This window comes from Suricata suricatta, chromosome 14 (genome assembly GCF_006229205.1).
Source record: "Suricata suricatta isolate VVHF042 chromosome 14, meerkat_22Aug2017_6uvM2_HiC, whole genome shotgun sequence".
NCBI classification, from domain to species: Eukaryota; Metazoa; Chordata; class Mammalia; order Carnivora; family Herpestidae; genus Suricata; species Suricata suricatta.
The window spans coordinates 88,361,173-88,369,278 of NC_043713.1; the positions used below are offsets into that span (position 1 = coordinate 88,361,173).

The 8,106-nt window shown below is 56.5% G+C and overlaps 1 long non-coding RNA gene across 2 annotated transcripts in view; it reads right to left on the reverse strand.

The window, feature by feature from the left end:
* Positions 1–5,217: 5,217 nt before the first annotated feature.
* The window catches only part of LOC115278324, a 3,298-nt gene continuing 409 nt past the window's right edge, over positions 5,218–8,106 (reverse strand). Inside the window, exons 2-5 of one of the 2 annotated variants that reach the window (XR_003902807.1) lie at positions 7,791–7,919; positions 6,966–7,076; positions 6,624–6,816; positions 5,218–5,486 (exon numbers count right to left, since the gene is read on the reverse strand). This is a non-coding gene — a long non-coding RNA (uncharacterized LOC115278324). Of the gene's footprint in view, positions 5,487–6,623; positions 6,837–6,965; positions 7,077–7,790; positions 7,920–8,106 lie in introns of both variants that reach the window. The other variant, XR_003902806.1, reaches the window with a different exon arrangement.

Here is an 8,106-nt window from a genome sequence, read left to right on the forward strand (position 1 = left end):
GCGTAGGTTCCTAGGTATGTTTACACTGCCTTCAGCCGGTTCCGGACTCCCCCGGTGCGGCAGCACTGACTAGGGTCCGTTTGGCCGTGTGACCTGGTCCCGCTCCACAGCGCCCCAGGCGTTTGGGCTCTGCCCTTGTTCCCCCCGCAAAGCCGTGTCTCCGACCCCCCACGTGTCAGCCTGGCCACTTCCCAAGCGTCTTCCCTGACTGGGTGTCCCCCTCGCTCCCCAGGCGTGTCTGTGCTTACGTGGTTGTCTCCACCCCCTCTGGGGCGTCTCCCTGCCTGTCCGGGCGGGTTCTCTCCGGAGATCTCTCCCCAATTCTAACGGCGGGTCTACCCCCACCTCACGCGTCTCCCTGCTCGCGTGGAGTCGCTGAACTAGCTCCCTGGTACTTCAGGCACGTCTACACTGGTGTGGGACAGATCTACTCTTCACGTGTGTTGTCGACCTCCACGCGGTGTCTGTCCTGACCAGCGAGGTCTCTATAGACCCTCCTGTGTCTGCACTGACTTGGGACGAATGTCTAATAGTGGGAGAGCGTCTACACCGTTGTTCCCGTGTGTCTGCACTGCGTGCCATGTCTACACTGAGACCGCCCTCGGATTCCCCACGGGTATCTACTCGGACTCTGACGTCTCCACCACACCCCAGGTGTGCTTGTGTACGGCCCTGGCTGCTTCCCGGATCCCGAGGGGTGTGTGTTCTGACGGGGGGGGGGTTCCCTCCCCACAACCTGGGAAGTCTCCTCACCAGCCAGACACGTCTACACAAGGCTGAGCTGTCCCCGTACTTCTCAGGATACGACGCTGACGTGGGCTGTCTTACTCCCACAGCCCTGTACTGGCCGACATGGGACATGTCCCTAATGCACGTGTCCGCGCTGCCGCCGGCTGGGGAGCTTCCTGATGGCGCATGCGTCCCCCTCCAACCTGGGAGAGCTCCGTGCATGTCGGACGCGCCTGCTCGGACCGCGCAGATCTTCCTAATCCGCTTCTTGGGTCTGCACGGTGCGGGCCATCTCCCCGAGTCCTGGTGTGTCAGCACGGCCCTTAGATGTCCCATGTGTCTGTTTAGCACGGCTTGGATCTCCGAGGTCCCCAGCTGGGTCTGCTGTGAACGGGAGTGTTTCACCGAGTCCGCTGAGGAGTCAGTGCAGCTGCTGTGCACTCGGCGGGTCTCTAATTCCGGAGTGCGTCTGCCCTGACCTCACTGCTTCGTTCTCCAGGTCTGTGTGCACAGACCCGGGATGGCCTGCGGATTCCCAGGAGCATCTACACGGACTTGACTTCCCAGCTCTGTCCCTCACACCTGCGTGGCCTTCCCTGCCCCCTGGTGAGACCGCAGTCCCGGGACAGCTCCCTAATTTCCCGGCTTTGTCCGCACCGGCCTGGAATGTGTCTGAGGCCACAGGTGTGACTACTCGGACCTGGGAAGTCCCTTTATTTGCTAGGTGTTTCTACGCTAACCTGTGAGGTCTCCCTGTTTCCCAGTCTTGTTCATCTTGACATTGGTGGTCTCCTTAACTACACTAGTGTATCCACTCTGACCTGCTGAGGTTTTCCTAACTCCGTGGTGTGTCACACCGAGAAGCGACGTCTCTTCCTGTCCGGCGTGTCTCCGTACTCTCCCACGTCTCCACTCAGACCTCGGATGTCTTTTTAAATCTCCAGGCGTGTCTCCCCTGACCTGGAAAATAGCCCTACTCCCTCAGGAGAGTCTGCACTGACCTTGGATTTCTTCCTGTTTCCTTTGGTGTGTCTTCTATGACCAGATCTGTCTCCTCAAGTCCCCTGGTGTATCCGTTGTGACCTGGACTGTCTCCCTAATATCCGAAGTAGGTCCCTACTGACCTTGAAATACCTCTGTTTCCGCAGTTGGTCTACACGGACCGGGGATGTCTCCCTGATTCTTAATGCGGGCCTTTTGTGCCTTGGCGTACTGCCTGTTCCCAAGGAGTGTGTATCCAGAACTCCTTAGGTACGTCTACGCTGGCCCGTGAGGTCTTTATAGTTTCCTACGTGTGTCTTCTCTGACCCGATCCCACGAATTCTAAGATTCTCGCTGGGTTGTCTGTCCTCACCTGGGATGCTTCTCTGCTACCCCGGGGGGAGGCCTTCCCTCGCGAGTCCCCCGCGTTCCCACCCCTACCTGGGGTGTACCCACAGTGGCCTGTGTACACAGAAGGGGGGATTCTGATCCTCCAGGCCTGCCGGCTCTCCTCTAGGATGGCCCTCGGCTCCGCAGGTCCGCCCTGACGTAAGACCGAACTCCCCGGGGGTGCCCGCTCTGGCCTGGTACCTACCCGGTTTCCCAGATGTGTCTACACTGACTTGGGGAGTCTCCTTAGTTCCCAGTGGTGGTGTCTCCCTTCCCCTCCTCCTCCAGGTGGGTCTCCTCGGACCCAGGAAGTGTGAGTTTTCCCGTTTTGAATCTCACTGCAGTATCTCCCTGGTTCCCCAAGAGTGTCTGCGCTGATCAGTGAGGCCTCGCTAAGGCCCCTGGGATGTCTAAGCTTCCCTCAAATAGCGACAGGCAGGATCCTCGACACGGGAATCCCCCAAGCGTGTCTACACCGGGATGTGTCGGCTTCCAGGCGCGTCTCCCCCGAAGAGGATGTCAGACCCACGGCCCCGGCTGCGTCTGCTCCGGCCTGGGGTCCCCTCCCTTCCCCGGTGCTTCCGGCTCTAAGTCCGGTTTCCTTCTCTCACGTGCGGTCTCCTGGTTCTCCAGAGGCGGCCGCCCGGACGTGCGTGGACTCCCTTACTTTCCGGGAGTGACTTCCCCGAGTTGGTCTCTCGACAGCGGCCCAGCTGCGTCAACACTGGCCTGGGACGCACACCCGTCACTGAGGAGTCCGAGCTGGGCTGGCCTGTGTCCCCACCGCAGCACGCGTGACCGCCTTACTCACGGTTTTACGCTTTCTCCAGGAGGGTCCTCTCTGAGCTGTGAGGTCTCTCTTTCCTCACATGCGGTGTCTCTTCTCTTGTGTGGAGGTCTGTTTCCCGGATAGGTCATCTCTGAGCTTGGCGGCCTCCTTATTAACCCAGGTGTATCCGTGTTAATTTTCTGGGTGGGTCCCCACTGGCCTTAGATGGCCTCCAGTTCCCTAGTCAGGTCTACACTGCTTCTGGAAGTACACCAGTGTCTTCAGGGGTCTACGATTACCTGCTGTACTACGTAATTTCCCAGTGGCGTTTCCCTTGACCCGGGAGATTTCCTGAGCTGCATCTACACTGACCAGTATTCTCTCCGATTTCCCAGGGGCGTCTTCGCTGACGCCGAGGTTTCTGTTTCTATGTTTGCCTTCTCTTAGTGGGGATGTCCTGGCACCGAGATGGTCCCTAATTCCCCAAGGATCTACCCTGACCGGGGGGCTCCGCCGGCTTCCCAGGCGGGCCTGCACTGAACTGGGGCATTTCTCTCGTTCCCCAGGAATGTCTACTCTGACCCTGGATATCAGTTTCCTAGGTGGATCTAGATTTAAGTGGGAGCCTCCCTAATCCCCCAGGGTTTGTCTGCTTGAACTTGATTATGTCTCCCAAGTTCCCCAGGCAGGTCTACACTGACCTGGAGTGTCTAATTCACAAGGTACTTCTCCTTTGCCCTGGGATGGTCTCTTGTCACCAGGGGTTTCTGTAGCAAACGTGGCTGTCCCCTCAGTTCCTCAGGAATGCCCGAACACCCGAAGTGTCCGCCCCTGCTTGGGAGGTCACTCTAGTCTCCACGCTGATCTCCAGTGACCTGGAATGACTCCCTATTTCGGCAGATATGTCAACCCTGATCGGGTTGTCACTCTGCTCTGGTGTGTCTACGCTTCACCTTGGGTGTTTAATCCCCTATTTATCTATTCTGACCCAGAATGTCCCATTAATGTCCCAGGGTGTCTACGTGGACAAGACTCCCTGGCCGAATTCTCCAGGTGTGTTTACACTGACCTGGAACTTTCCACTAATTCCTCAGGCGCGTCTGTCCTAATCTTCGTGTCCGCCTGACTGTGCTGATGTGAACAGTGGTCAGGGCGGTCTTACGTTCCAAGTGTGCCTTCCTGGCGAGGAGCGTCTTCTCTGCTCCCCTGAAGTGTCAGCCATGATCGGGGAGGTCGCCCTCGCCTGGCCGAGATCTTGACTTTCCCATATGCCTCTACTCTGACCTCTAGGCCTTTTCCGGTGTGTCTCCTCGGGGGTCTGCACTGGACCGGCCCGTCTCCCTACCTCCCAAGGACCGTCTGCGTTGTTGCAGGGTGTCTCCTGTGGCCCTGTGAGTCTCTGCACGTCTGACGTCCCCCGTGTGTCCACGCTGACCAGCGACGTCTGGTCGAGGCCGCTGTCCCGTCGCCCCGACTCGGGAGGCCTCCGTGCTGCCGTGTTGTCTACACTGACCTGCGCGGCCTCCTGTGCCCCCTAGCTGTGGCTGCTTTGACCTTGGATGTGTCCTCCCGCAGGTCTGTCACTTCCCGCCTGGGCGTGCGCCTAGGTCTCCGGGCTGTCTTCCTGTGATCCGCGGTGGCCCCCTGCTTCCTGCGGGGTGTCTGCTAGAAAAATGAATGCGGAGAGCGTTCCCTGAGCTGAATGATTTCTGAGGAACCAGCATTCTGGAACAAGGGGCACATCCCCGCGGCAGGGGCGAAGAGGCCCCTCGGCTGCTCCAGCTCAGTCTGGAAAGCCCGGATGTGCAAGTGCATCACTTTCCATTGTGATTGGAATTAGTCATTTGCATAGCTTTTCAATACAGCCGCTCACTTGAATACAGCTGATTAGCTTGGAATCTGTCAAGTCGAGCTGACAGGAAGAAAGCTTACGTTTCTTTAAAATTGGAGTTATTAGCATTTTTGGAAGCAAGACAGTTTTAAAACCGGGTTAGGTGACTAGGAGTCTGGTGCAGGGGCATATCCAACCTGTGGTCTCCATTTCATTTGTCTTTTAAGATTTTATTTTTGAGAGAGAGAGCATGAGTGAGGGCGGGAGAGAATGCCAGGCAGGCTCCATGGTCAGTGTGGATCCTGATGCAGGGCTTGATCCCACAACCCTGGGATCATCACCTAAGCTGAAATCAAGAATCGGACACTTAACTGACTGAGCCAACTGGGCGCCCCTCCATTTCATTAAAAAAAAAAAAAAATCCTTCCGGGGCACCTGGGTGGCTCAGTGGGTTGAGTGTTCAGCCCAGGTCATGATCTTGTGGCTCACGAGTTCGAGCCCCACGTCAGGCGCTCTGCTCTCAGCGTGGAGCCCGCTTTAGATCCTGTGTTTTTCTCTCTCTGCATCCCCTGCTCACCCTCTCTCGTAAAGAAAAACATTCACACAAAAACCAGTCCCTTTCTGTTGAGCGGAGAGCGCCGACTGTTTACCGCACACTGGGTTGTCACGTGACCCTTCTCCTTTGGATGTCTGCAGATGGTGAGCCGGGGTCCTGTTAGGTTCTTCCGGAAATTCTCGTCTGTAGTTTTTATTGTTCAGTTCACGTGGAGAAATGATTTGTGTTTACTGAAAAACACGGAAGACTTTTGAAAAGATACACAATAAAAGGGGGATTATTAACATGAGTAACCGAGGGATAATATCAAATGTTTGGAAAGTACCCCAAATCCAAAGTTCCCATTTGCCCAAATTTAACCAACTGAAAAGATCAAATTGGTTATAATGAGATTGTTTTTACTTCTACAGGCCAATCTGCATTGTTTTTTATAATGTGTAATTGGGTTTCAGTTTTTTTCTGAGTTATTTTTGTAGGCAAAACAGGACAAAGCCCCTGGTGGCTCAGTCAGTTGAGTGTCTGACTCTAGATTTCAGCTCGGGTCATGATCCCAGGGCCGTGGGATCGAGCCCTGCGTTGGGCTCTGTGCTGACAGCGCGGAGCCTGCGTGGGCTCCTGTCTCTCTGCCCCTCCCGCCGCCTGTGCGCACGCAGAACGAACATTAAGAGCCGCCAGTGTAAGGGCGGCAGCAGACTCTTGCTGTGGCTGGAGGCGTTCTGCAGTAGAAGGGTCACTTGCAGAGAGCTGCAAGGGTTTCCGTCAGAGCCCGCACGGGGGGCTGGGAGAGACCGCTGGTAAAGGCAGGCGGCCCTGGGCAGGGAGGTCAGAATCCCCGGGTAGAAGAGAAGCACTGTGGGAATCAGGATCGACACCCCGGGGAGTTAGGCAGAGACCCTGGGTCAGAGCAGACACATCAGGGGAATGAGGTCCACCTCAATAGAGAGAAACTCTAGGTCAGGGAGGCAGACCTGGGACGTAGGGATCATCCTGAGTCATGTTTAACTCATCCTGAGAATTCTGAAGACGTCTCCCGTGAGTGTGGACATATCAGGGGATGAGAGAGGACAGCACGGGCAGAATAGACACACATGGGAAATGAGGCAGACATTCTCAAGTGTAGACACTCCTGGGTAGAGAGTTCAGGTAAGAGTAGGGGAAAAGAGGGGTGGCTCAGCCATTTATGCATCCAACTTCAGCTCGAGTCATAATCTCACGGTTCATGAGGTCGAGCCCCGCCTCAGGCTCTGTGCTGACAGCTCAGAGCTGGAGCTGCTTCGGATTCTGTGTTTCTCCCTCTCTCTCAAAAATAAAGCATTTAAACATTTTTTTAAAAATAGGGGAAACGATGCCCAGGTAACTGTACACACCTGATTATTAAGGAGATGCCCAGGCTCAGCGACGTACAGCAGGGCGCATGGGGAGAGTTTCCTGACCAGAGCAGGTGGAGCTGGAGAATGAACCTCTAAGGTAAGAGCCCACACACCTGGGGACACAGGTTTCTCAGGTTAGTCCAGAAATCCTGGAGGCATCAAGGTGGCATTCTCAGTCGTGTATCTTCCCCTGGGGAATCGGGGGGACATCTGTGTTAGGACAGACACAAAACACCCCTGGTCAAAAGAGCTGCACCTATTTCATAATGAAGTAGATGGCCCCCAGCTGTGTAGACACATCTGAATTACGACACAGATGTCCCAGGGAGGGGGACACACCTGGGAACTAAGGGGACATCCAAGGTTCGTGTACAGATTCCACACCGAAACAGACGAGATTTAAGGGGCCGTCGCATGCCTGTGTGGACACATCTGGGGAACAGGGAGACCCTGGAAAAGAGAAGAAACATCAGTGGAAACAGAGATTCCCGATCAGGCTAGACACAGTGGGGGCAGGACTGTGACCTCCTAAGTCAGTAATCAGGGAGACAGGCCTGGTGACTTACCGATGCCCTGAGACCAGCGTAGACACACCCAGGGACTTAGGGACGTCTCAAATCAGAACCCCTGGAGAAACAGGGAGCTGGTCACTGTGGACACACTTCTGGAATTCGGGAGACTTCACTGGTCTCCCAGTGGGTGCCTGGGGTACCTAGTCCTCCGTGAACACAGACACAGCTTGGTAACTAGGGAGACACCCTGGTGAGGTCAGATCCCACTGGGAGTAAGAGAAAGCGCCCAAGTCCGTGTCAACACCCCTGAGGAGCCAGACCTCCGAGTTCACAGCAGACACACCAAGGACAAAGGCCAGCGTCCCAGGACCTGCTAGACAGTCCTGAAGAACTGAGCCGTCAGGGTCCATTGTCCCAGGTCCACAGAGCTGCATCTGGAGGAGAGCGCTCCCAGGCCAGGGCAGACCCCCCATGGAGCCAGGGAGCCAGCCCTCTGCGGGCAGGGTGGGAATACTGGGGGAGACGGGTCATTCCAGGCCGTACCAGATTCACCACAGAATTAGACATCTCGGTCATGTTAGACAAGCCGGCGGAACAGGGAGAGGCACCACGTCCGGGCAGACACTCAGGGTGAGGGTCAGAGGAGGCCTACCTGGGGGCAGAGGGCGACTTCCGAGAGCGGAGGAGACGGCCCCGGCTGGGGGACCTGGGACACGCGAGGCTCCTGCGCAGGCCCACACCGCCGGGGCTTCGTGTGGACGGGAGGCCAAAGTAGACGCTCCTGCAAAACCAGAGGGACATCACACGGCGAGGGATAGGAGACGTGGGACCCCTCCCGGGTCAGGACACATCTGGGCTTTCAGAAGCCATCCCTGCTTGGCGTAGACACGTTTGTGGTTATGAAAAGCCACACCTGAGTCCAGCGTCGCAGAGTAAGGGAGGCCCAGCTGGAGGGCCAGGGACACCCT